Source organism: Anarrhichthys ocellatus, unplaced genomic scaffold (genome assembly GCF_004355925.1).
Source record: "Anarrhichthys ocellatus isolate YVR2014 unplaced genomic scaffold, GSC_Weel_1.0 scaffold9, whole genome shotgun sequence".
NCBI lineage: Eukaryota > Metazoa > Chordata > Actinopteri > Perciformes > Anarhichadidae > Anarrhichthys > Anarrhichthys ocellatus.
Genome location: NW_022280039.1, coordinates 6,654,902 through 6,678,742, shown reverse-complemented (window position 1 = coordinate 6,678,742; position 23,841 = coordinate 6,654,902). Strand labels below are relative to the sequence as shown.

The window sequence follows — 23,841 nt, the reverse complement described above, 5'->3', positions numbered from 1 at the left end:
ATAGCCAAGAGTGAGAGCAGCCCAATTATATTTCCTATCCCTCAAGAGCCGGCCAGCCCCCTCTGGTAGAGCGAAGCCTCTGCCATCTCTCCTCTCCTCACCTCTCAAGACACTGCAGATAGATAAATAAATGACAGCCCCACTGGGGCTTTGCCCAGCCTCCCAGAATACATTGCAGAGGCTGGCTGCCTGCCTGTCCGTTTGCCTTCACCTGGCATTACTACAGATAGACATTTTTCACATTATTATCGTTGCATCGTCTCTGTTGGCCTGTTCACTCGCCGAGTTGTGGTTGATGATAGCGGCAGAGGACCTGAGGAGATTGGAAGGAAATGTCTCCTGTCAAAGTCAGCATAGCCTAGCTTAGCAGAAATTTAACAAGTTCCCTGGGCTCTCTCCATTCACTCTCTGTCGGAGCACGGAGCCAGGACATGGCCTGCTGACAGCCCTGGGCATGTCACTGTCACTGACACTTGATAGGCCAGAGAAGGAGGAGAGGCAACAGGGCTCAATCCTACAAGACTCACACTTAACTACACGGCTCCATAGCTTCTTTGCACTCACCATAAAAACCCTACTGTTTTAGAAATCGGACTTTAACTAATACAACACAAATGTAAACTAGCTTTAAATCGCTTATGGTCAAGTTGCCTTCCTTACTCTGCAATTGACAATCTTGGGCTGCCACTGTAAACGGATTCCAGCTTGACAGAAAGCCAAATATCCCAGGATGTTTGTATTTATTTTGGTAATGATCAGGTGGAAGCCGACAGAGAAATACTGGAGCTTAAACTGCATGTATACCAGCATTTTTTCCCCCCACACTCTCACCACTCCCCGACGGTTAAACCCAAAACCAGATGTTGAGGATCAGTGGGGATAAAAAAACAAGGCAAATAAAAGTGGAGGACGGAATGGTAAGCATTAACTATAATCAAAAAGAAACAAAAAGGAGACCAGGATGCTTTAATTACTTCTCACATATAATTTGGTTTTATGGGGGCAAGACAGCCACTGCCAAGAAAAGAAAGATGAAAGGCAACTTAAATTACATGGCGAGAAAGTACAGAGGCTTTTTTACACACGGCCCATCTATTCTCCACAGCTGTAGACAAGGCCGATGACTAGCCCCAAAACCTGGCTGTAAATTGTCCATGGAAACAGAATCTGGATGCAGCCATGCTAGATGTTGTTGTTCCGCATGGCCGTGACTTTAAGGAAGGTGTTGAAATATACTGACTGCAGATTGTCAAAAAAAGCCGTTTCTGTTTTAAGTTATTTGTGGAACACACAGTCTGCAAGCATCCGAACTCTAATGACAGTTTTCTGTTTTTTTGCCTAAGTATCCGTCATCTAAAATTCAAAAATGTGATTTTAATAATTCCTCATGCAATTCTGCCAAGTGGCGGAGGATATGCGTTATGTTTGGCCACTGGAGAGAGCTTGGATGACGCCTGAGTGAGGTGCTCTATGAATCTACTTCATAGCTGTCCTCTGTTTGCAGAGTCTCTCTTGACTCGCTGGTGTTGCCACAGTGCTAAATTGCACAGCTGTTCCACAATCTGTGGCGGTGTTAATTACCCAAATGTGAGCGGCAGCTCGTCAGTTCCTCACTAACGAAGGGGCCTGCTTTCCAGCGAGGGTGCCGTATGTTTGGCATGTAGGCCCATTTCCACCCAACGCTCCCCAGGCTGTGCATGGACCACCCGACACATCCACATCCTGGAGAAGACGCATCTAATTAAAGCTCCCGACTCAAATCTGCTTACTAAGGGGGAAAAACACGCGGGCTGGATTAAAAGACGGGGAGAGGGGTGGAGTGGGATGGGATGGGGGCTTTAATACACCGTGAGTGAAAGGGCTTAGGAGGAAATATGAGAACTCTCAATAGTTAGATCCCAGGCAAGGCTGGAAGGAAACGCTGTGTGAATGTGAGCCGATCAGTCAGCGTTTGTCATTCTGATCCCATAGCACTCTCAAAGCCCCTCGGCAGAGACAGGCAAGCAGGTTGTTTTTGAGAAAAGTGGCTTCTTAACTCTTCTGGTTGGCCTCTCTTCTAATGTACATCAATTCTCAAGCATTTAGAACATGGAGTGACAGAACTCAACAGCCTCTCCTGAATGCCAAAAATACTGAATACAAATAATGATGTTCAACTTGCTGCATCGCACAAATGTGCCTTTCATCCCTCTCACAGTCTCACATGATGACAGTACACGGCAATGACACCCTCTCCAGTCAGACACTGTAAACTGTTAATGCACTGAATAGCACAGTACATCACCCCACTTCTTGCGTGCAATGTTCAAAACAAAGGTGTTAAGAACTCCCCTCGTGAATCATACTTGCTGGCTAAAAGCCTAGCTGCAACGTACCACCCACCTCTGGTTGTACATGAACAGCACAGCCTGAAGTAGCACTGGGAGAATACATAATGAATGCATGAAGCTAGGTGTCATGGGGGCTCGTATGGTGCACAAAACGATGGGGCAATTAGGCCCACACGACACCTCGGGATGGCGTGATGAAGGACTCCTGGGCTCGTCTCCTCCGCCTCTGTTCCTCTATCATTAAGGATTGAGCAGCCACATCTGGCTAATGGCACGCCTGGGGTTCCTGCTCAAACACTGTGCCACGCCGTGCACATTTAATTACGCCTCATAAAAGGTAACAAAAGACACGACCTGCTCTCGGGGAGGCACAGTTTGGAAAAACGTGAGGGGAGACGAAGAAGAGGGAGAGAGAGAGAGAAGTGAGGGGAAGGCAAGGAACTGGCCAGCTGCCAGAATTACAGGTTGACCTAGGTCGGCAGCTTCAAAAGAGGGGGAATTCACTCGAGTGTCTCAACCTCTCTTTGAGATCGACCCCAATGAGCAGGCTGAGAGCAAGAGATGCTCAGTAGCTGAGAATCAAAGGACCTCTAGTTTGTCTCCCATTCTTCTATTAGATCATGAACTGCACTAGGCGCTGCTGTCAATGGCTAATTGCAGAAGGACTGGGGGGATTTAAAGGGAGAGCGCTTTTGAAATATGTATGGGATTTAGCAGCTGTTTGAAGTGAAGAGGGACTTCTTTGTCAGGGGGGGGGGGATGCAGAAAACAACAATAGCAACATCATAGGAGTGTGGCTGTAACAGCGCTGTGGCCTAGCGTTGTGACCCGCTCCCCTTCCACCCGGCCTCTGGGGGCCCTGTGTTGCTCAGCAGCTCCTGCAACGAACTCACCACATTCAGCTAAGAGCATGAAACACACATTACCCACTGACTGAGTGACTGGCTGACCTATGACTTCAGTACTACCTGGAGGTATTCAAAAGACCTTGGATGGCTGCTTTGTGCAGCCCACAGTTGACATTTCAAGCCGAGAGAGAAAAAAAAAAAAAAAAAGAAGAGCAGAGACACAAACCCCAGGTCTCTAAGTCAGCAGATGCCCACATTTAGGAAATAACTTCACATAGGAAGAGATGAGGGACAAAGAGCCGCAGCTCATTGTCGAAGCAGTCCATTGTCTGGCAGTTTGAGAGCTGGCTAACGCCACAAGAAAGGTCACTGGTCACTTCCATTTGGACCTGCACATAAATCCCCCCGCCGTCTGGCGCAGTTAATAACACAGCCAGCACTGGAAGAACTGCCATGCAATAAAAAAGCGGAGAAAATGTATTTTGTTTTGACAACACCTCCCTGTCCCTTTATAGCCGCTGGCCTTGTGCGTCCCTTTGCGTTATTTATAACTTGAATGTTAAAAACAGAGACATCTCTGCAGCGTGCATTAAAAGACAATCCTGCCAAACGCCTCGCTCCACTGCGGCTTCCTCTTCTGTTAAATCTCCCTCTGCTTTTGGTGTAGAGACAGTGTTTTATGGCAAGTCCCTAGTCAGGATTAAGATGTAGATCCAAGTGCCACAGGGACGAGCATAAATTCTGCATTCTCCCACTGTGGACCCACAAGTAGTGGAGCTCGGGGAGTGTCCTTGAAGTATGAATAACATCACATGCTATATGTGTCATCTGTTTTACAGTAATGACATGACGGAACAATCTACATCTCCTGTGGCCCATAAGTCTGGGAATGAGAGAACTACATGCTTCCCTGACAGGGAATTTGGTGAAAGGCTGTACACATCATAACAAATACAGTTCACATTTTTTTAATATGAAGACTACATTTGCACCAACAAATGAATGTTAGTTGTATCATGCACACTGGCGGAAGCTGTGTCACTGGATCTACACAAATCAGATTCAGCACCATGGAAACATTCATGAGTGTTGATGCTCAGAAGAGAACTCCGGGAACACGAGGGAAAGCGCCGAGTACAGTTCTTTGACCGCTGGTCCCAACTGGTCTGCGGAATGAGTGGTACGTTGTTTTGCAATTCCACAGCACAACCCACTTCTATATTTCTTGGAGTTTCTCGCACAGTGCAGCTTAAGTCTCTGAGTATAAGCCAATTTGGATTAGCTCCACATTTTAGACAGGTTCCAGTTGGGATTTACAATACTTTTAGAACAAGTTCCTCCCTAAGCACAGCTTTAAACCTAAATGCATCAACAACATATTTATCTGACATCTTTTTTTTTTTTTTCCTATGTTAACTCACAGATTGTTGCGTATTCAAAGCTACAACTCAAAATAACTTAGCAGGCTGAGGCATTACTTTATGATACCGATAATTCTGAGGTTTTAGGCACTGTCGTCACCGCTGAGAACATGGTGTTGCATCCAAATGCTTGGGCTATTTTCTTGAACGACTCATTTTTCACCTCTGAGTTCATGCACAGATCCAGAATAAATCTCCATTTCTTCTTCTTCTATCTCATATCCAGGCTTCAGGGGGCACAAGGCATTAGTCTCATGATGCTGGGTTTGTCGTGTCTTCCCCAGCTGTGATCTGCCTGAACTCTTACATTACAAATAGCTGGAAGATTTTTCACCCTCTTATCACATTTGCCAAGCAGGCCTGTCTCTTATCAGCTTTCCGCTAGAGATAAATGGGCTTTTGAAGATAGGAATAAGAGAGGTTTTTGCAAAGCTAATTCCAGAGCCCCATCTGCAGTAGATTACAGATAGGTGCTGGGGAGCGGAGAAAGATACATATATTAATATGTAGGTGGTGGAAGTATCAGGTTGAAAAGTGACTGGTATAACAATGTCATATACTCTACAATCCAAATAAATACAGAACTAACAGGCAATAAAAAAAAAAGAGATAATGGACTAAAAATATTTTATTGTGACTTCATCATTGACCGCATCAGCTGGTTGTGCACCAGTCCTGATCAGGACAAAAATAAAATAAACTTAGCCTATCTATCTGGAGCCTGCAGCACAGTCAAAGACAGTGATTGGCAAGCATAACAATGAGTACAAAGACTCATTTCTCTGTCATTTTGCAAATAGAAACTGGTATAATTTTTTACAATCGTCAGTCATGTGTTTTACCCAAATGCAAGTCAATTTAGGAGTAAAGCTACCTCCATCCCATCATTTTTTACCTTAATTTACAGATGAAATATAATATATTTAATGGAATTTAGATTTAGCCATTGTAGTTATGTGCCCGGAAAAAAAGAGCCTAAAATAAAGACATTATTATTACACGACCTCTCTATTCCAGTGTGGATATATTTTCAAACATGACAACACCTTCAGCCTGACAGTGAGCTTTAAAAGGTGTCATTCAGATGAGTTTTACGAAATTCACGGAAAAGTGCCAGCGATAGTGACATCAGAAGAGACAGACAATGCCATCATGTGGGATATTTATAGTATTGCTATATACCACTGTAGGAACATTAAAGTAAACCTAAAGGAGACAACACATATAGCACAGATTATGGAGTTGCTATGTAACACAACACTTGTAGGTCCCTATGGAAATATTAAAGTAATACCCTGGGAGAGCTTAAAGTAGGGCAAATCACTATAAACTCACAATTGCGACGCGCGTCTAAGCCCCTATAGGATTATTATGGGAATGTTATAGCGAATTCTTCTTAGAGGCAGGCACTCGTATAAAGCAATAACACCCTATGATTTACGAGTAAGCGACAACAAAGTTACTGTAGGCTACAGACTAAGTGTTGAACTAATATTAACAGGCAACATGTGATCCAGTCTGACCTTGGTGGCTGGGATTCCTGGGTGCGATGGGGAAAGATAACCTAATTAAACCGCTCCTCTGGTTGTTGTATAAGTCAGACACGGGACAGACTCGTATTGTGTTAATGTCCTGCGTGGTGGATTTAAGAGTGCGTGATAACAACCTACAGCATACTGCAATAACAAGACGCCGACCTACAAAAACGTTATATGGACTGTGCTCACAAGCAGTGATGTTGTGATAAACCAACATGATTAAATATTAAAACATGCTTCCAAATTTCTTCATATCCCATAGGATATCATAACCCACAGTTCAGACGAATTTTTCACATTTTCAAAAAATATCTATTTTTCCCCCAAAAACACCCGCCAGTCTAACTTCCTCAGTTTCTACCAGTCGGTGTGGAGGACCTCCACTCAGAATAAAGGCAACCCTTCCAAAGGTAAAAGCTGGTTTTAAATGAATAATGTGTAAAGTAAGTTTGGATGTTATTCCAGCCTCATCTTTGCTTACAAAACGGTCGGGGCGCCTCGTTGGAAAGGGAAATGCGCCAGCCACCGGCGGAGACGGGCTCTACGGGAGAAAAACCCGAACAATGAACAGCGTATTCACACAGAGGCCACCAGCTTTTCCCATTTCGACGGAAACTGTGCACATTGTTTGTTCTTAATCGTCGTTAGCGGATATTTCCCCTGAAAGCCAATGAAAGCAACAAAAAGCATCGGTGGAATTTCATTAAATCCTTACCGAGTCCAAATGCGCTGCGATCGGTCGCGGAGGATATCCAAATCACCCAGACTGGAGCAAATAAGAACACGCATTCATACAGATATCTATGCGAGCCTTATGAAGGTTAAATCCAAGTTGGAAAAAAAATGCATTGTTCAACGGTTCGACGATGAGAAAATGCACACAAAATAACCTGCCGGAACAATAAATCTTCACTGGAGGGGATTTTTTTTTTCCTCTCCGTCTCTCGAAAGAAAAAAAGCGGCGAGACCTTCAGGAAATAGTATGAAAATTCAGTTTCTTTGACTTCGCTAAAGTTCTTTCGGCTATTATTCGGTCTCCTTGATAGAAAACAGTTGATCTTTGTCAAGCCAGAGCGCCTCTCACAGGGTTCCAAGTCGGATAGTGAAAGCGCCGATGACAGATCGCTCACAATAGATTCCCCCAAGTATTTGTCGATCTCAAGCAGAAAATGCGACGGAATACATATCCAAGAGCCGCGCGGATGCTTTTTCGTGAATTAGAGGGATCATCTGACGGTTATCCACACGATCCCGGCGCGTTTAGCGTGGCGAGAAGTCCCCGAAAAACGCAGTGCGCTCCGCTCCTCTCCGACCTGCTCTCCGTGCGCAACAGAGAGAGACTGGGCTGCGCTGCGCGTCAGCCAGGGTGTGTGTGCGTGTGTGTGTGTGTGTGTGTACGTGTGTGTGTGAGAGAATCTGTGTGTGTGGCAGCAGCTGTTGAAAATGAGGACAGGACGAGACCAGAGCAATCAATGTACGAGGGCTTGATCTGATTTGTTAACACTATTCCCAATAATGGACCCAGGATTTTTTTAACCACTTTGAACTCTTTAATCATCTATTTTATTTTATTTATTTAGCTAGGTTGAACCGGATATGCAAGAGAATATATTCTTTATACATCCTAATTTTATTTGGTTTAGATATTTCTTAACATGTAAACATATATATTTTTTGCACGATTCAGCACAGAACTGTACGTGTGTGTTGTGTATGGTTAATAATTGAGTTGCAGATTTGTTTCCATTAGGTGATTGCAGTAGTTTCATTAAGCATCCCAGAAATGTGCTGTTAACCCATACTTCTTCACTGATCTTATTCATGAGCCTAATACATCATATTAAGTCTCTAGTATCAAACTCATTGTAGCAGCACAGGACCTTTCAAAGGAATGTGTTAGTTGGAATATTTATTTTAAAATACAATTTGAAATTCTAATTCATGAATATGTCCAATCACCATCCTGATCTAGTAACTTATACGCTTCAACTACACAGAAATTGAAAGTGGCCAAAAATCTAAAAATCCCCCTATTGACCCCTCCAGGCTGCAACGACTCCCTAAAACACTCAGTAGCCTGGGGAGTATGGCTTGGCATCAGTCCTGACAGAGCAAGGGGTATCCATCTGCTCCTTTTCCACAGTGAAGATGTTATTCTTAAAATGTACTTTAAAAGGAGAACTCTCTGAGGCTAAAGAGGAGGGGGATAGAGCTTTGACGTCTCCTACAAAGTTAGCCCTGTGGTTATCTTGTTCACTCTTATGGCCTGCTTAACTTAGCCATGATTGAAGTCAGGTTGAAAGAGGCTTGTGCTTGCAAAATGCCAAGGCAGAGTAAGGGGCTCCTTTACAACTCCACCTCCCTGTGGAGTTTTCTGGAGACAAGTAGAAGATTGGTGTTTACTTTCTGCCATGCTGTGTTATACTCCACAGATACCCCCAAGAGAATGGCAGCTCTGTTGTGAAACAAATCCTTTTTTATAAAGAATGATAAATACAGTATTGTGGATGGATAAATAATACACTGGGATACCCACCCCAAACTGGGCATTTATACATAATGCCCGTAGGTTAGGCACTGTCTCGTGTGCAACAACAATAAGAGTTATGGCCTACTATGCGGGTTTGTGTCAGGAATGCAAGCCTTGTAATTATTTCCCAGCTGACTGTGATTAACGGCCATCCCCAAGCCGACAGACTTCCATTAAAAACAGAGGGCATTGCACATACAGGCACACGCACGCGCACACACACACACACACACACACACAGGTCAGAGTAAAAGGTGCAGGAGCATTTTGAAGTTAGACGGCACTACATTTTGACTTTGGTCAATAGAGCAATTGGCTGTGATTTTGTTTATCTTAGAAAGTAACAGCTTACCAAAAAGCAGCTGAAAGAAGTCAGTGACCAAAAGGGAAGAACATACATGACGCTAAACCTGGGAAACATTCCAGGACGACGTCTGGAACAGAAAAGCAGATGTTGGACCAGCAGGGCATCCTGAAAAACAGGCCTTATAGACGCTAGAGGAAACAATAGATGTTTAAGCCATAAAGGCATCATCACCCCTAAGGGACACATCGTAGCTGCTTTCCCCCCATCTCTCTTCCATCCCAGTGATGAAAACCTGGTGCAAACATTGTGTTTGGTGCACTGTTGATGGTTTGTAAACACAGTAAGCAGTATTCCTTTAAAGGAATCCTTTTTGTAGCAATCAAAAGAGAAAATGTGCCTTTCCCCCCCACCCCCCCAATTGTGTCTTATGTTCCACCCATACATCGAAGTTCAACTGGGGTTTTGTTCACAGTTGCAACATTGTGCAAAGCTGGAAAATGCATAGTGTGTAGAGGGCGGGTATTAACGCAGGCTGGCTATTGTTGGTCAGAAAATGGTTGCAATGCGTGAGCTAATTATACATACAGAAGCTTTGACGCTGCTTGAAGATACCGTTCACGCAGCTTAAGGTTTCTTATTGAGAACAATCACAAGAAGCGCAAATATCTTTGAGACAGTTCAGATGGACATATGAGAGAAGCTCTGGTAGGATTCAGTCCTAAGCTATTGAGACCACATATAGCTCCCAAGGTAGGGGTCTAACCACTACACTACATCACCTCTGGGAAAAAGGTTGGGTGTAGTTTCTGTCCTTCAGCACTTTAACAGACAGCTTTTGGCCTCACGACCATTCAGTGGTGGGCCACTAATGCTGCCGGTCTCAGCCTGGAGAACAGTTAATCTCAGGTAAGCCAGCATTGACTGAGTGGATCTAGAGGCCTGGTCCAAATATCTGCCTTGTGGAAATAGCATCTGACATATACCCTCCTCTTCGACAGCTTTCTAAAAGAGGTGCATGGACAGTAAAAGCTGTTAGGCAAAGGAGTGAGGGCATACACCTTTTTCAGATAGAATATTGACAGGAAGTGTTAATATTGACCACGATGAGAACGATTAATATCATGATATTAGCGAATTATTTCTTGGAGGATGGTATTTTAGTGCCAACAGCTCATCCCCCGGATTTGGAAGTAGAGCCTGAGGGCAGGCGACTACAAATTAGCCCAGCAGCTGATTTCAGAATTAGAGGATTGAGTGTATGCTTTAGTGAAGCTAAAAGTATTGATATTGTATGAAGGGATGGAGACACTAGCATGGAGCATTCACTGAATTGACATACGCCTCATATGATACAGGATTTATAGGCTCAGTTAATTTGGGCTATAAAACATGTATATTTTATCTCTATATATCTATTTCTACTTTGAATCCTTGCCATTAATTATGGTGGAGTGGCACAACATAGGCTGTCACCACTAAAACGGAACATATTCATGTTTTATTCCATTTTTCTTCTGCATCGTAATTTCTATCTGGAGAGAGCCTGGCAGAAGCCATGATTTCTTCATTACGGGGGCTCGAGTAGGATGGACCAACGATATGAGAATGAGCACCTTATTCAATGACTCCCATCTTTCAATATGGGCAACATTTCTAGGTCATCCATTTGGAGCGCCGGAGTACTTCAGAATTCAAGTGGTGCCACTGAGAACAGAGGCCAGAGGATGTTAGACACTTTGAAGCACTCTCTGGAGACCCAACTAAAAGTAAAGGACTTTAAAGTGATATAGCTCTAGAGGTGTACAAGAGGCCTAATAAGATTAAAGAAACAAAAAATACGATATAGGAATCCATGAATTCCGGTACCAGTAATGGATTTTCCCTTATATGTAGTCTGCTACTCTCTGACATCATATTCCTAAATCTATTCCATGTGTAGTGCTTGTCAGGCAGCTCGTTTTTAACCGTCTTGAAAGTTGTGCTCATCAAAGCCCTCGTGGCAAATGTTTCTGGAGGTTCCTGTTCGACATGAAAAGTTGTCCTGATTGATCGAGGCGATGTAGAACAAAAAGCGCCCTCCGCCAGGCACATTAAAAATGAATTTTCTCTGGGATTCAAAGGGCTGCGCTGCTAGGGCAGAGGGAGATGAGAGCTGGTAACTCTGCTAGTTTGCCTCGGGAGCCCCTCTAGCAGCTAGTCCCAGTTGATCCATCCATCAGCCTTCAAGCCCACAGAGGTGAGTGACTGTTTGAAGGCTCTGCCGGCTACCTTATCCTGAGGCTTAACAATCCAATATTGGTTGTTGCCGAAGATAATTACTCTCCATTGATGGTAGAATACCCAGGGCTAGCTGCAGCCATTTGCATTGCCCAACCCCACAGATCGATGAGGGAGGAAAAGCAGTTGGGAGCTGATAACAGCATCGGTTAGACTAGTGTTTCTAGGAGGGATGTTATGCTCTCTCTGGCTTTCATTCTCCTCCACCCCCACCCTCTCACGGCCTTCCTCCCTCGCTCCCTCCGCTTTCAATGAACAAGGTAAAGAATGACTCCCACTGATAGAATCAGCAAGGACATTGCTGTCTTTATTCTTCCTCCAAAAGGATGCACATGTCACCTTGACGTCCTTTATCTTCTTCCAAATGCTGGCAGACGAAGATGTGCAAACTAGATCCTGCATTTGATACACGATTGTTTATAGACCCACAGCTTTCATTTTCCATCCTCTTGAGCTGTTCGGCAGATTGACGGAAGCAGAAACTAGACTTTGCTGCTCTTGTCTAAAAAACATGAAAACAGAAGGCGCAGCCTTGTGTGGTCTTGTTACTGATTTGTCTCCACCATGGTATAATTTACACACAAAAAGAAGATGGAAATAGGAGAAGTGAGATTAGCAAGTAATTTATGGTGGGGTGCCTGCAATATAAAAACCTCCGATATGCTTCACTGCAGCGTTTCACTCTGAGAGGACAGCCATGCCACTTGCTCCAGAGATATAGAGCCCACATACAGGACAACCAAACCCTAGCAAATTATGCGTGAACACTGAAAGTGTTCGCAATAATCAGAGCTGTCTCACTGCTTGGGATGTGAAACGGAAAATGAAAAACAAGTGGTGTCATTTTCCCTTGTAATAAAATTTCCATTCCTTTAACAAGATAAAAGTGAATTGTGCTCCGACTCAGAAAGTGTGAAAGACGTTTCGAGATGAATTTTTCATGCACATTGATAATTTAATACAGACTGGCCCCGGTTTATTAACATTCTATGACTTCTTGTGCTCTCTGAGAATAATAAGCATGTAGGCTGTGGCACTTTGGAGGAAACTGCCATTACTTCCTGATCAGGTGGTCAAAGGTCTTTTGATTGTCCAATAAAAATACTAAAAGTCTGAAGGCAACACTGTGGGCTGTCGGTGAATCTGAATAGATATTGTAAAGGCATGAATTATAACTGCACAAAATTCCCACAAAAAGAAAGAAAAAAGGATATTGTCTGACCTTCTATTACAGAAAATCAACAAGGAACAATAAGGCCACACTGAGCTGTTGGGGAAAATAGATAATGTCTGAGCCAACAGAGGATTCTTAAAAGGCAATAACGCAGCAATGGTGTCCAGGTTCCTGCTAAGAACAACTCACACAGCGAGACAAGCTTATTTTTTAATGTCACGTCTGACATTCACGGCCAAGTCGCACGGATAACAGACACAAAGATAAGTATATGACTCTCCATTCCTTTTGTATCAGAAAACAACAGATAACTGAAAGCCAATTAAAACTCTGCAGCAGTGCAGGTGCAACAATGGCCAAAGACATAAGCAGGAGAAAATGACAGAATATTTGTTACCATGAGAAACACAGAGTTGCCGGGAGAGGCAGGAGTAAGATTAAATATAGGGTTACCAGAGCAAAGACCTAATCCAGTCAGAGACAAATGCAGGGTCTCTGAAGCACATTTGTTGTGCGACCTGAGGTTTAACAACTGGCATTATAACTCCATTTCTCATCATTACCTCCCTGTACTATAAGCACTGCAGAGATAGGGGCAGCCAGGGAAAAGAGCAGGGAGAGAGAGGGAGCAACAAGGAGCACGGATAAGAGAGTTGATGGAAACCACAGAGGATATAAAGTACATATTATTTGAAATCCTGTATGTGTGTCCTGCAAATTCCAACTTCTGATTTTCATTGTACGTTTGCAACATAGTGAATGTCCTCATGTAACAAAATACAAAACCCAAAAAGGGTGAGTGAGTGTGTGTGTGTGTGTGTGTGTGCATGATTGCGCATTCTGAAGCACAGTTGTGCACACACGACTTCTTCACGGTCACCATATGCTGCCGCATTTCTCGGTGGAGGATTGAATGTGGGCACAAGTGCTCCCAGCAGTAAGTCAGCGTAGTGTCAGATATGGAAATCCACCAGCATTCATGAATGATACAAGGCCTGCGCTTTAGCCCCACACGTCAAAGGATTTGCCAGGGTGGATGAGGCAGATGCTTTGACAGATTTAAGGGAGCTGGGGGAGGGTCTTTTGGCTTCCCAGTGAGTTGCACACTAACTCTCTAGTGTTACAGAAGTGTATAATAAGACCCCTTGAGGAAAAGTGTTAGGCTTAAAAAAGGACAAAAACAACAAAATCTGATTGCATTCAAGGCCTTATTAACATATCCTTTTACCAGCAGAGGATGCCACTGGTTTTAATTCAGTAAGACACAGCTGCTGGGGCACCGCAATTTCTATTTTGACTCTATGATTTAATCAATTATGGCTCTAAAACTATGGCTTAATTAACTCCATGCACAGGCGGCTGCTTTTCACAGGAGCCATTGAGGAAAATAGGAAAACAAAATGGCTGCCGACTTCCCTCATGCTCAAAATAGAGGCTAAAATGGTGGTGGGTAGATTAACTATGCCCTGTGCCGTTTATTGATTCACAGTTTTGTCTCATAGGGGATGTGGAACAGGAACATTGTGCTCTTTATTCTGTACATAGCGCATTCTTTCCTCAAAATAAAAGAGATACGCTGCAGCTTTCTCTGGGTAGCAGTGACCTTGGCCCGTTTTCAGACTTCGAGAGGAGCGTTTCTAATAAAAACGGATGGTTGGTTGGTTAGCATTTTTTAAAGGGATTAAAGATTGTTGTTTTCAACTTATTTTAGTGTGTATGGATTGTTACCTGTTAATATTACAACAACTTTCCAATGATAGAATCGATACAGCTGCCTAGTTTCTGCATGTGACAGAGACAGTAGCTGAGTAATCTAATATTAGGAAACAAGCCTCCATCAAATAGGAAAATGGTCAAAAAAGTCCCCCTTACAAAACACAAATCAACAGCAATGAGTTGAAATTAAATTTGGCTAGGAATATCACATTATCATCCAAAATGTAATTTGAATTATGAACTGAGATGCCAGCTGTTTACACTGATCCCTCAACTGAACTGGTGGCAAACTTCATAGGTGCTCAAAACTTCAGTCTACTTGGAGAAATAAACCATAAGTCAGCTAACTGCAGTCAGGTGATCCGAGGAGCTAAACACCAGCAAACCAAGAGCCAGAGATGGAACCAATGTACAACTTAAAAAAAAGCCAGGCTGGAATAAAGTAGCCATTTCACAAGCAATGAGTGTGTGACACCACTAACTGAACTTTATAGTTTAATCAACCAACAAATCAAGCTTGTGAATGCCTCTTCATACACTACCCTTGTTGTACTGTTGTTTGGCATTTCACTGAAGAATAGCCCCTTTGTACCGGGAGCATGAGGAGTCTCTGGAATACCATCACTAGGTAATGACAAATTAATGGCGAAGAACCAAGAAAATTACTGAAATTAGATTTCAACCGTTTACAGCACACCAATTGTCTTTATTCAATCACATCTCATTATTATATAAAGTACAGTCCAACTGAGGCCATGCTTAAGGCCCATTATTACTTAATACTGAAGGACTTCGGGAAGTAACAATGCGACAAGAAACCCATTTTACTGCTCGCCTAGTTTTAAAACCTCAGCCAGTGTGGAAATGAGTCACCGCAAATGAGTTAAGCCATTAACACCAGTCAGATGGCTTCCATTTTAAGCCATAATTGTGTGTGTCAGTACTAAATCCTATATTCTTAGCCAGAAGACCCTTGCCCTCCAAACTAATGGCTTCCACATCAGAGGTTAAGGTTCTCAACCTGAATATCTTAACCTATAAAGAACCTTAGAAGGAAATGTCTTCTCAGCTGGTTTTGGTAAAAACCCATTTTCTTTCTAGACTCTTATGCCCATCCCCCTTTCAAAATTGATAAGTTTAATTCATTCTGATGAAGAGGTCTGCTAATCTGCGGGGCCTTTGTGTATGTAATATGGATTAGGCACTTTAGCTCGGGGAGCTCAGTCATGATGCCAGAAAAGCCTCTTTGCACCACAGCTCCTTCGCTCATCGTCATAGCAGCCACAGGCCTGCTATGACTTCTAACCCCGTCCTCCCTCGGGACATACCCCGAACAACCACTCCTTCCATTCCCCCAAGTGAGCTGCCCTCGCCCTCCTCATGCCAGACCCCAGCAGGGATGGGGGGGGGGGTTGATAGAAGACTGGTGCAAGGGCAAGGGCCTTCCTCGCTAATTACACCAGAACAGCCCCAGAGACAGAAGCTGAGAGCCTTTGACATCAGTTTCATATTGGTCTTTTGTTCCTTTGTTCCATTGTGTCTTTGTAGACTTGCTGCAGCGGTGTTGATCACAACTTCCTGCTTGCCTGAACTTCATTCCATGCACTAAAAAGTGACTGGATGCATAAAGTCCACCGTTTTCAGACTTAGAATTATTTCACTGTGTTTGGTGTTCACATTAATGCCATTTATTTGAGCTTAATATTTCCTTTCCCTCACACAAACTATAACGTAGCTCTGTTCAGTAAGGCTTTCCACTTAACAGGTTATCTAAATTCAATAACACAGAAATCCCCAGACTAAGTGCATGCATGCTGAGCTGCATTAGGGAGAGGTGACGCACACAGAAAGGGAGAAAAACACAAAAGCAGACTTTGTACTGTGCAGCTTAAGACAAAAAATCTGATCAACAAAATCACTATTAAATAATAGATGAAGACATCTAACCACTGTACTGTAACTGCATTAAAAGTACAAAATCTTTGGTTGGGCTATTAAAGAGTTGCAGCTGGGGTCTGCTTTTTCCCTGTATTTAACATTCAGAGCGTTAATAAAGCAGCAAACAACTATTTGATTATGTAAAAAGTGGCGTCATGTCTACCTGAGCAGAGAACAAAGCCTGAGAATGTCGCTCTCTGTGTGTGTAGTTATCTGAGCTTCTCCTTGCTTTGTGGTCATAGCTGAGCCGACCGCGTGTGTTCTCATATGGCAGCAACAGTTGATAACGCCATCCCCAATGACAGCGACATCACATCGTCCACCCAGTTCCCCCTTCGGTAAAAACTCACACAGTTAGTTGTGAACCGCTGGCTCGCTGTCCCCATATTGAGGGCCGTTGAGAGGCAGTTGAAATGCTCCGAATCTCGTTTCTTGCACCTTTAAAGCTCTTTACTATTCTCTGCCTGAAAGCTTGTTTGACTTGAGAAATGCTTTTATATTCCTAGGGATTGCAATGGCTTGATTCATAAAGAAAACACTCAAATTATCAGAGAAGCCTTTTGGTTTGCAAAAGTATTGTGATTGGTCAAACAACTTTAACGGTACAGACAGTGTACTTATTGTAGGCTGCAGATGTTCACAGGGGTAACCTGTTTACTACCTCAAAAGTCTACAAAATCTGGACTTCCTCCCGACTAACAGTACATATTTCAGCAATAAAAAAGGTTGTTTGTATAGCAATCAACCCACGAGTGGGAAAGCAGGGGAAAGATTGCAGAAGGCGGAGAGAAAAAAAACTCAACACAAAACCACTCGATCCCTCTTTAATAGAAAACAGAGCGATGGCAGCTGACTGGGGTTCCATCGTAAAGACAAACAAGCATTAAACTGGGATGTTTTAAAGGGAACAGAGGGTTTTTATTAAATGTCTTAAAGCTTTAATTGGTGCCTCTGTTATTTCCTCTTCAAGGGACTGAGGGTAACAGTAAACCCAGTGTCAAGGAGGAGAGACTCACTGGCTGTGGCGAACCAGCAACTGGCTGCCCTCATCGGGCCTCTACATCTGTGATCTTTACCAATTGAGCTCAAAAGGCTACGCTCCCCTGGCCCCCAGCTGCCAACAAGGCAGGCCTCGCAGCTAGGGCCAGGGAGCCTAATCGGCCTGGAAGGGCCCTGTCAACCACTCAGCCTCAGGGTCACATATGGAAGTGACTAGACCTGTTCTAAGTCACCTGGGGATATTCATAAATCTCGAGCCTGTTTCCGTCAACTAATAATTGAGGAGAGCCCCTTCTTCCCGCGAGTTGTGTCAGCCAATATTATCGCACCGATTTTGCACTTTCCACTAGCTGTCTTTCTCTTCCCGCTAAACAGGAAGTAGAAAGCTAAGGTAATAGCGGTAACACAATTGCGCTCTAAACAGCCACAGATTTAGGTCCCCTGGAGATTTAATTTTTGAGCTGCAGGGGAAAGCTAGCTATTGGGTTCCAGTAAATGTAGACCACCACCTCATGCAGAGGTTCAAAGATTGATGTCAAAGCAAAGCCACTTCTCTCTGGCTTTTGCTCGATATATCACAAAAACATTTCAGTCAGTGGACTTTATGTACACTAACTGTGTGTGTCTGTCTCTCTCTCTCTCTCTCGCGCGCGCCTCCTGTTTTAATGTACAAGGGTGAGATCGGGTCGACACACCGTAGAGCCAGTAAATCTGATACTCTCCTCGAGGAGAACAAGTGCTCCTTTATGTGAACGGTTTACAGCTCCATATGTATTTTCAATTCAGATTTATTTAGTGAGGGGCTCAGTAAGACCCCAGAGGGATCCATAAGGCTTAGTGCTCCATCCTCACCTCTCTTGTTAGATTTACGTCCTACAACAACACAAACAAAACTCTTGTTTCTCCCCCAGGAGCCCAGCTGTGAATCAGAGCAGCTTCTATCCGTGCTAAACACGCAAAACAGAAAGAGTGAGAGAAAGACAAAAGCTAGCTAAATTCACACTGTCTGGGCTTAACAAAGTAAGAGGAGTAACAAGAGTTGGTGGATGGAGGTGGGAATCCCTGCAACATGCATAGTAAGCTTTATGGTGGTGACACATGCCAGCCAGTCCATAATCATTTTGAGAAGGAGACACAATTGCTGAGATTCAGCCAAGTGAGTGTAAGTGGGATTGATGGAGCAAAGCTCAGGCACTTGCCCAGTCTGAAGACACATTGAGGTCTACGGTGAATACTGAGCTCTGGCCTGGGCTCACATACAACATGATCTGGGCTTTACACAGTCAAAGCCCTCCATCCTTCCTTGCATTGTCTTGTCCGACATGTTGAAGGATGTGAGGGAGTCGGGTGCAGACAAAGGCCTCTCCCGGCTGGCCCATTAGCCAGAGAGAGCGATGTCCAGAGCATTGGAGCATGTCCCCTGCTCTCGGGTGGGGGCTGTTTTATTAATGAGCCAATCGAATGAGTGCATGCTGGGGGCTGGTCACTGCTGACTGTAGGAAGCACCTTGGGCGGCCAGCCTGGTGAGTGAGTGTGGCTGGGAGTCAGAGGACCGATCCCTGCAGGGGCCCCAGCCAGTAATGTACTCCCTGGCGGTGCTCGGTGGAGGCACGTTTGACAAATGGACTTCTTTAGCAGAGCTGTGCCGGGGGGGGATCTGGGCTCTGGTGTTGGCTCATGGCTGGTTTACCTGCCCACCGCCATGCTCGCTTCTTCATCTGCACTGCCTCCCCTGAGCTCAGACAGCTACTGACTGATAATGAGGCCATGCACATTCAATGGATGGGCCATGCTACCAAAGCCACACAAACGTGCCAGCAAAGCGTACACACACACACACACACACACACACACACACACACACACACACACAGAGCCTGACTGTGCAGAGATAGGCCCGGCTGTTGGGCCTACAGTATGTTGTTAGAAGAATTGTGTTGAAACTGCAGCTATGATGTCTATGATGGATTAGAGTGGAAAACTGGCAAAGAAAACTTTGCTCTGTCTATATTCCAAAATGAGCTGAATGTAATGTGGAGCGATTAGCATTGGTCATTAGTCATTATTTAGATAAATGTTTGATTAAGCAGAATAACTTACAAAAACACCAATTTATAAAGATTCGAGTTGGCTTTTGGAAAACATTTTAAGATTTAGTTTGACAGTTAATTTACCCCTAAATTCCATATGTCATATCTTAATCAGACAGAGACAGGAAGTCGATGCTTTGGCATTTGCGGCACACTCCCTTTCCACAGATTAAACTTTTATTGACATTTATCTAGCATAAAAAAAATCTAATCTTTAACGGACTTTCTTTTTTTTTTCTTTTTTTGGGCAAACAATCTCTTGTTTTCTAGTGTGGTGGCAGATGCTGAGGTGGGAGACAAGCATTGCGACAGATCTGGATGTGTGTAAACAAGGAGCTGAGTGCATTTGTGTTTTCTTCATGCGGTGCAGGATTGTGACAAATTCCAGAGCAAGTCTCTAGTGAGTCCCACTGCTTTGGTGTCAGCACAGAGCGGCTGTCTGTGCGTGATGGAGCCGAGAAGCGGCCTCCCTTGGGATGCGTGCCGAACAAGATGTCGCCTGTCAAGCGGGGAACATTTGAAAATAAATAACATCAATGATGATTTCAGTTTACTTGTCACAAGCGTGTGCGCTTTGAGAAGTGATGCCATCACTCTGCCGGGGATGCTATCGCTCCTCTTCCCTTACCCCCCTCTCTTTTGAGACAGGCCTTGGCTGCCAGACGCACTCCATTTCCTATTCAGATTCAACATCAATCTGTTGGAGGCTCCAGATATCAGTCTTAACAAGCTGCACAGTGAGACGTGTGCAGAGAACATTCATTACAGCCACAATAATAACAATGGTGGATTACTCAATAGCCCTGTAAATATTTGAACATATCTGCTTTCAATGGGCAGAGCAGGTTACTGCTATTACCTTGGATAACCTGGATGCATATGATTATGATTATATGCATCTATTATACACAACTAGAACTAAACATTTTCAATTACTTGCACCTATATGAATGGCTTTATGCATTTTGGGAATTCATATCCCTCTAATCAGCGTTATATTTAATGCTAAAGAAAATGTATGCTCCCTATGTAGCCAACTAAATTGTAAGATGGCAAGAGCAATAATTACACCAACAATTCCAAGGACAATTTATTAGCCTCGACTGGAACTCAGTTTGTTCAATAACTCAAAGCAGAAGGACAGGTGAGGCCATTCATCAGATACCAAAGAGTGTGTGTACTTGTATGCATGCCTATGCACTCATTTGGCCTCAGCACATTGGAACGAAGCCCAGCAGGAGAGCCTGAACCGATTGGAGTCTCAAAAAAGACCAAAGAGCACTTGTAACACAAAGAGTTTCATCTCAGCTCCTTAAAGAGAACCATCTGTTGTAAAGCAGCCATTCTCTCGCTCTCTCTCTTTGCAGCTCTACAGTCGATCGTAGGTCAAGAGCAGGAAAACAAATGTGCAGTGTGCACATGTGTCTGTCTGTCTGCCATTCCTCCAGCCAGAGATTACATATCAGAATGTTCTTTTGGCAGCGCCGCAGAAAAGAGAGGGGGAGAAAAAGGGTCCCCGAGGTATGGAGGAAAGATCTGACTTCCTTAGAAAGGCATCATAAATTGTTTGCAGAGTGTTCGTCTCTTGAAGACTGGCGCTCATCTCAAGTGGATGGAGACTGTGAGGAGGGGAGGTGTTGAGAAAAATGCAGAGGGAGTGAGTGAAGGAAAATGTGGAGAACTGAAGGAAGGGGAGTTTGCACATCTGGGTTTGGCCTTCGTATACAGGGGGCGCCTGAACACGCTTGTTCCAGCCTCCTTCTTGATGTTGGGAGGCATGTCCTGCACTATCAAGGCCAGCCATTCCACCTTTCCATGACCTCTCTGGCAGCACCGAGGGAGGTCGGGCTTATCTGTGTCCGTAGCCGGTTATATACTGACAGGGAGCACGGACATGCGTTTCTACACGTCAGCATGTTAGTGTGTGCCATGGTCTTTCATCACCCCACAACCCCCTCCACGTCGCCCTATTTCCTAGCTTGCCTGCACAAAGTGAATCAACCTCTTGCTGTGCACCTCAGAGCCACAGGCCTCTAATGCAACCATGTATTTCCCTCTCACTCAGCACATACAGTGTCTGCCTTTGATTTGAGGCTGGTCTGAGGGCCAATCGATCATAGTTTAAAGGCGCCTAATCAGGAACAGGAAGAAGGGACGAATAATATCATACATCATGGCTCTCTGGCTGCTGGCCTGCTGCTATTCTCTCTGCCGTGCTTTCTCTCTCTTTCCTCTGTCACTCTCATGACTGTGATTTGATGTCTAGAAACAACCAGAAGCACTGAGAGCAATTTTTTTGCATTTAGGGAGAAGAGATGTGGGGGGGGGGTCAAAAACGAAGCACAGGACCCGCCAAAAAACCCAAGGCACAAGATAACAAGCAAGAGAGAAAAGATGAAAAGAAAATGTACGAATGCTTCTCATGCAAATGATGTAGGCCCTTTCAAGAGCAATATGTAACAAATATGTCTCCTTATTTCGATCTAGTCTAGTGCTGTCTTTGGAAGAACCATGGTACACTTTAGGATTAAAAGCAGTAGTGTCATATATCTTTCCCAGATGAGAATGTTAGAGATATATGGAAAAACAATGATCTGTAGCTCTCCTTATAATGAAATGCCCAATGAAAGAAAGAAGCTATCAAAAGTAACATAACTTGTGCGGCGGGCCCAGTTTCCCCAAGGTAGCTCACCTTGGGGAGGTGGAGCATAATCTATGACGAGCACAGGGACTTAAGATGCTGGTTAAATAAAGAAGAAAGGGATAACAGAGGGAATGAGAGGAGTAAAACAGAAGAGAGCAGTAGTGAGTATGTGCAGCAGAAACCCAGAAGCCCTCTTGTCATTCGTGGCCTGGCGGAGGCTTTTATCTATGCCTTTTCAGATGGAGTCATGTCAAGAGTGGAGAGCAGGAAAGAGGGTTAATGAGCAGCATTGACTCCTATCAGCCTCAACAGTGCCCAGGCCCCTGGCCTTTATAAAAAAATCATATCCTTTCACCCTAATTAAAAGGCAATGCTTTTACCTGGAGGGTGACCCCACTGAACCTCTCACTTTAACAACCAACCCCCCTGTCTCCTCACACTTTCAATCTGTCCATTTGGTGATTCCTTTTCCTCTCGACCCAGATCCCAAGCGAATGGTGAGCTGGAAATGGGGACATTTATATTTCCCCAACAAAACATAAATAAGAAACAGTGGCTGCACAGAACATGCTTAATATAGTCACAGGGAAGCAGAGTAGATAGAGCAGGGGTCACTAATAGGCGGGCCGCGGTCCTGGTCCAGACCCAGACGCTGTTGTATCTGGACCTGGACCTATAACCGATATATAATTGAGAATTATTACATTTTGATGGAGTGCTTCTATTTTAACAGTCGGAATAGGTGAGTCAGAGAAGTTATTTCACACGGCGTTATCCAAAAAGAGAGACCAGAGTCTTTAACCAAGAATAGACAGACTCTTATATGTTCAGTCTTACCACGGCAGTTTAAAACCAGCATGTCTCATATGTTCAGAGACTGTGGCGATTATTAAAAGCAGCAATGTGAAGCGCCACTGCGAGACAGAGCACAAATATTTTGAGGAAACGTACCCACTCAAATCCCAAATGAAGGCACAGAAAATAAACAATCTAAGAATCCTAACACATGAATTCACTGTCCAACAATGAGGAATAGAGCTGAAACAAGGGATAAAGTCGTTGCACACAATTTTCTCTTATTAGAAGATGAGAAGAATATAATATCGTGGCTTTTTATCACTTAACACCTGAATGAACTGAATTTAAAGCTGCAGGGCAAAGACAATTCAGTTAAATCCATTTTTCTAAAATGAAGTACTTTATTTTAAGATAAACATCATTTAAAAGCTTTCTGTTATGTTTGTTTTATTTTTAAATCCAGCCGTTATTGTAATTGAAATGAAAAAACAACGTTTATTTATTATTAGAGTAATTATTATTTATAACTCATTCAGTTAAATTTGAAAACTGACAATAAATATTGTTGATATATTATTCAATTGAACTTTCTTTATTTGATTTGACAGTCAGCTGTTGACTACATACAGATGTTCATACAACTACTAGGCTACTTCAATAGTTTTGCCACTAAATCATAGCGCAGGTTAGACATTAATGTGATGTTCTGGACCTTTGTATGAGGAGATTCTCTCGAACTGGACCTCTTTCAACATTAATTGAATACCCTTGAGATAGAGCCTTTGAATTGATCTCATTCTTCTCTTGTCACCAGTTCCACCGCTCTGTACGATCTCCCTCACAGGTTGTGGGATTAATTGACTCTGTTCTGTGGTACTGGGGACACATTGCACATTTGGAAGGCCCTCCTATTGGATTACCAGAGAAAGCAGAAAAGCGAGGGCCCTGTATTCCTGAATTCTCCTTTGTCGTGCTGCAACGGTCTTTCTCTCCCCCCTTCAAAGTACGATGCAACAAAATAGCCACACAGGCATTATTAATGAACTCAACTAGAATGGGCAAGCAGGGAGGAGCTCATTTCTTATTAATGAGATGCTAACCAACTGGCAACCTCCCTGATAGTCCTATTAATGATCTTTAGTGGCCCTCAGGCCATTCCATCTCCCTCTCTCTCTTTCCCACTACCTGTCTCCCGCCCCTGCTCATGTCCTGCCAACCTGCCTTCCTCTCT

General features: G+C 43.8%; 1 protein-coding gene across 9 annotated transcripts in view; it reads right to left on the bottom strand.

The window, feature by feature from the left end:
• LOC116384620 (autism susceptibility gene 2 protein-like) overlaps positions 1-23,841 on the bottom strand; it is a 143,050-nt gene that overhangs the window by 48,324 nt on the left and 70,885 nt on the right. Inside the window, exon 1 of one of the 9 annotated variants that reach the window (XM_031849459.1) lies at positions 6,853-6,883. The exons of the other annotated variants lie outside the window; for them this stretch is intronic. The gene's annotated coding sequence lies outside the window, so the exon portion shown is untranslated. Of the gene's footprint in view, positions 1-6,852; positions 6,884-23,841 lie in introns of those variants that run through there. 9 annotated transcript variants of the gene reach the window in all.